We start from the raw sequence: 5,760 nt of genomic DNA, 5'->3' as shown, positions 1-5,760 counted from the left end.
AATGTGCATAAACCCATACGAGCTATTTGATGAACGGAGAGTAAATTGTAACCAAGGGTCTCGACAAGGAGGACATTCACAAGTGAGATGTCGGGTGTTACCACCACCTTGCCAAGACCCAATACCTTTGAGCACGTGTTGTCGCCATATGAAACGGTAGAGAGAGAAGGCGCGAGGTCGACAACAATATCCTTGCTTTCGGTCATATGACTTGTGGCTCCAGTATCAACCACCCATTTAGCGCCACCGGAAGCATAGTCCTACAAGGAATCAAGTCTTGGTTTTAGGTACCCATTTTTCAATGGGTCCTATCTTGTTAGTAACAAGGGGTTTGGGAACCCAAATAGTCCAATCAACATTGTCCTTTTGAGGACCAATAAAGAGAGCACGAATATGTCCATAGTAATCAACAAAAAGAACATGAGAAGGGTTGTTAGAGTCGGCGAAACCCGTCGAGGTGGCCGGAGTTGGGTACCCCATCCCTTCTTGAGCTAGCATTGCTCCCTTCAAGGTTGGTCTCCATGTTCTCCTTGTTCTTCTTCTTCTTGGTCCTCCTCTTCCTCTTTCTCTTTGGCTTGGTAGCCACTCCTCCTTGATACGTCTCCGACGTATCGATAATTTCTTATGTTCCATGCCACATTATTGATGTTATCTACATGTTTTATGCACACTTTATGTCATATTCGTGCATTTTCTGGAACTAACCTATTAACAAGATGCCGAAGTGCCGATTCTTTGTTTTCTCGCTGTTTTTGGTTTCAGAAATCCTAGTAAGGAAATATTCTCGGAATTGGACGAAATCAAAGCCCGGGGGCCTATTTTTCCACGAAGCTTCCGGAAGTCCGAAGGAGAGACGAAGAGGGGCCACGAGGGGCCACACCCTAGGGCGGCGCGGCCCCCCTTGGCCGCGCGGCCCCGTGGTGTGGGGCCCTCGTGCCGCCTCTTGACCTACCCTTCCGCCTACAACTAGCCTCCGTGACGAAACCCCCGGTACCGAGAGCCACGATACGGAAAACCTTACTGAGACGCCGTCGCCGCCGATCCCATCTCGGGGGATCCAGGAGATCGCCTCCGGCACCCTGCCGGAGAGGGGAATCATCTCCCGGAGGACTCTACGCCGCCATGGTCGCCTCCGGTGTGATGTGTGAGTAGTTCACCCCTGGACTATGGGTCCATAGCAGTAGCTAGATGGTTGTCTTCTCCTCATTGTGCTTCATTGTTGGATCTTGTGAGCTGCCTAACATGATCAAGATCATCTATCCGTAATTCTATATGTTGTGTTTGTCGGGATCCGATGGATAGAGAATACTATGTCATGTTAATTATCAAGTTATTATACATGTGTTGTTTATGATCTTGCATGCTCTCCGTTTCTAGTAGAGGCTACGGCCAAGTTTTTACTTTTAACTCCAAGAGGGAGTACTTATGCTCGATAGTGGGTTCATGCCTGCATTGACACCTGGGGGAGTGACAGAAACCCCTAAGGTTGTGTTGTGCTTGTTGCCACTAGGGATAAAACATTGGCGCTATGTCCGAGGATGTAGTTGTTGATTACATTACGCACCATACTTAATGCAATTGTCCGTTGTTTGCAACTTAATGCTGGAGGGGTTCGGATGATAACCTGAAGGTGGACTTTTTAGGCATAGATGCGGTTGGATGGCGGTCTATGTACTTTGTCGTAATGCCCAATTAAATCTCACTATACTTATCATGTCATGTATGTGCATTGTTATGCCCTCTCTATTTGTCAATTGCCCGACTTGTAATTTGTTCACCCAACATGCTTTTATCTTATGGGAGAGACACCTCTAGTGAACTGTGGACCCCGGTCCATTCTTTAATACTTGAAATACAAATTTGCTTGCAATACTTGTTTTACTTGTTTTCTCTGCAAACAATCATCTTCCACACAATACGGTTAATCCTTTGTTACAGACAAGCCGGTGAGATTGACAACCTCACTCGTTTCGTTGGGGCAAAGTACTTTGGTTGTGTTGTGCGGGTTCCACGTTGGCGCCGGAATCTACGGTGTTGCGCCGCACTACATCCCGCCGCCATCAACCTTCAACGTGCTTCTTGGCTTCTCCTGGTTCGATAAACCTTGGTTTCTTTCTGAGGGAAAACTTGCTGCTGTGCGCATCATACCTTCCTCTTGGGGTTGCCCAACGAACGTGTGAAATACACGCCATCAAGCTCTTTTTCTGGCGCCGTTGCCGGGGAGATCAAGACACGCTGCAAGGGGAGTCTCCACTTCCCAATCTCTTTACTTTGTTTTTGTCTTGCTTAGTTTTATTTACTACTTTGTTTGCTGCACTAAATCAAAATACAAAAAAAATTAGTTGCTAGTTTTACTTTATTTGCTATCTTGTTTGCTATATCAAAAACACAAAAAAATTAGTTTACTTGCATTTACTTTATCTAGTTTGCTTTATTTATTGTTGCTAAAATGGCCAACGCTGAAAATACTAAGTTGTGTGACTTCACAACCACAAATAATAATGATTTCTTATGCACACCTATTGCTCCACCTGCTACTACAGCAGAATTCTTTGAAATTAAACCTGCTTTACTTAATCTTGTCATGAGAGATCAATTTTCTGGAATTAGTTACGATGATGCTTGCTGCCCATCTTAATAATTTTGTTGAACTATGTGAAATGCAAAAATATAAAGATGTAGATGGTGATATTATTAAACTAAAATTGTTCCCTTTCTCATTAAGAGGAAGAGCTAAAGATTGGTTGCTATCTCTGCCTAAGAATAGTATTGATTCCTGGACTAAATGCAAGGATGCTTTTATTGGTAGATATTATCCCCCTGCTAAAATTATATCTTTGAGGAGTAGCATAATGAATTTTAAACAATTAGATACTGAACATGTTGCTCAAGCTTGGGAAAGAATGAAATCTCTGGTTAAAAATTGCCCAACCCATGGACTGACTACTTGGATGATCATCCAAACCTTCTAAGCAGGACTAAATTTTTCTTCGCGGAATTTATTGGATTCAGCTGCTGGAGGTACCTTTATGTCCATCACTCTTGGTGAAGCAACAAGGCTTCTTGATAATATGATGATCAACTACTCTGAATGGCACACGGAAAGAGCTCCACAAGGTAAGAAGGTAAATTCTGTTGAAGAATCCTCTTCCTTGAATGATAAGGTTGATGCTATTATGTCTATGCTTGTGAATGATAGGACTAATATTGATCCTAATAATGTTCCGTTAGCTTCATTGGTTGCACAAGAAGAACATGTTGATGTAAACTTCATTAAAAATAATAATTTCAACAACAATGCTTACCGGAACAATTCTAGTAACAACTATAGGCCATATCCTTATAATAATGGCAACGGCTATGGTAATTCTTATGGAAATTCTTACAACAATAATAGGAATTCACCCCCTGGACTTGAAGCCATGCTTAAAGAATTTATTAGTACACAAACTGCTTTTAACAAATCCGTTGAAGAAAAGCTTGGTAAAATTGATATACTTGCTTCTAAAGTCGATAGTCTTGCGGCTGATGTTGATCTTTTGAAATCAAAAGTTTTGCCTAATGAGAATTATCATAATAAAATTGTTACTACAGCAAATGCCATTCAAGTTAGAATTAATGAGAATATAAGATTAATGGCTGAGCTGCGTGCTAGGTGGGATAGAGAAGAAAATGAAAAACTAGCTAAAGAGAAGAATATAGCTAAAGTTTGGACTATTACCACCACTAGTAATGCTAATGCTACACATGTTGCTGCACCTCCTACTCATATTAATAAAATAATTGGTGTTAGCAATGTTTCCACTTCTAATGCAAAGCGCGAAAAACTGCCTGAAACTGCTAAAACTGCTGAAACTGCCTATGATAAAGCTGCTGAAATTTTTTCCAACATTGGGGATGATGATCCCATTGCTTTAGATTATAATGGTTTGAATTTTGATGATTGCCACATCTCTGAAGTTATAAAGTTCTTGCAAAAACTTGCTAAAAGTCCTAATGCTAGTGCTATAAATTTGGCTTTCACGCATCATATTACAAATGCTCTCATAAAAGCTAGAGAAGAGAAACTAGAGCGCGAAGCCTCTATTCCTAAAAAGCTAGAGGATGGTTGGGAGCCCATCATTAAGATGAAGGTTAAAGATTTTGAGTGTAATGCTTTATGTGATCTTGGTGCAAGTATTTACGTTATGCCTAAGAAAATTTATAATATGCTTGACTTGCCACCGCTGAAAAATTGTTATTTGGATGTTAATCTTGCTGATCATTCTACAAAGAAACCTTTGGGTAAAGTTGATAATGTTCGCATTACCGTTAACAATAATCTTGTTCCCGTTGATTTTGTTTTCTTGGATATTGAATGCAATGCATCTTGTCCCATTATATTGGGAAGACCTTTTCTTCGAACTGTTGGTGCTATTATTGATATGAGGGAAGGTAATATAAAATATCAATTTCCTCTCAAGAAAGGTATGGAACACTTCCCTAGAAAGAGAATAAAGGTACCTTATGATTCTATTATTAGAACAAATTATGATGTTGATGCTTCATCTCTCGATGTTACTTGATACACACTTTCTGCGCCTAGGCTGAAAGGCGTTAAAGAAAGCGCTTATGGGAGACAACCCATGTTTTTACCTACAGTACTTTGTTTTTATTTTGTGTCTTGGAAGTTGTTTACTACTGTAGCAACCTCTCCTTATCTTAGTTTTGTGTTTTGTTGTGCCAAGTTAAGCCGTTGATAGAAAAGTAAGTACTAGATTTGGATTACTGCGCAGAAACAGATTTCTTTGCTGTCACGAATCTGGGTCTAATTCTCTGTAGGTAACTCAGAAAATTATGCCAATTTACGTGAGTGATCCTCAGATATGTACGCAACTTTCATTCAATTTGAGCATTTTCATTTGAGCAAGTCTGGTGCCATTTTAAAATTCGTCAATACGAACTGTTCTGTTTTGACAGATTCTGCCTTTTATTTCGCATTGCCTCTTTCGCTATGTTGGATGAATTTCTTTGATCCACTAATGTCCAGTAGCATTATGCAATGTCCAGAAGTGTTAAGAATGATTGTGTCACCTCTGAATATGTCAATTTATATTGTGCACTAACCCTCTAATGAGTTGTTTCGAGTTTGGTGTGGAGGAAGTTTTCAAGGATCAAGAGAGGAGTATGATGCAACATGATCAAGGAGAGTGAAAGCTCTAAGCTTGGGGATGCACCCGGTGGTTCACCCCTGCATATATCAAGAAGACTCAAGCGTCTAAGCTTGGGGATGCCCAAGGCATCCCCTTCTTCATCGACAACATTATCGAGTTCCTCCCCTGAAACTATATTTTTATTCCATCACATCTTATGTGCTTTTTCTTGGAGCGTCGGTTTGTTTTTGTTTTTTGTTTTGTTTGAATAAAATGGATCCTAGCATTCACTTTATGGGAGAGATACACGCTCCGCTGTAGCATATGGACAAGTATGTCCTTGGTTTCTACTCATAGTATTCATGGCGAAGTTTCTCCTTCGTTAAATTGTTATATGGTTGGAATTGGAAAATGATACATGTAGTAATTGCTATAAATGTCTTGGGTAATGTGATACTTGGCAATTGTTGTGCTCATGTTTAAGCTCTTGCATCATATGCTTTGCACCCATTAATGAAGAAATACATAGAGCATGCTAAAATTTGGTTTGCATATTTGGTTTCTCTAAGGTCTAGATAATTTCTAGTATTGAGTTTGAACAACAAGGAAGACGGTGTAGAGTCTTATA

Source organism: Lolium rigidum, chromosome 7, assembly GCF_022539505.1.
Source record: "Lolium rigidum isolate FL_2022 chromosome 7, APGP_CSIRO_Lrig_0.1, whole genome shotgun sequence".
Lineage (NCBI taxonomy): Eukaryota > Viridiplantae > Streptophyta > Magnoliopsida > Poales > Poaceae > Lolium > Lolium rigidum.
This window is presented reverse-complemented; position numbering follows the sequence as displayed.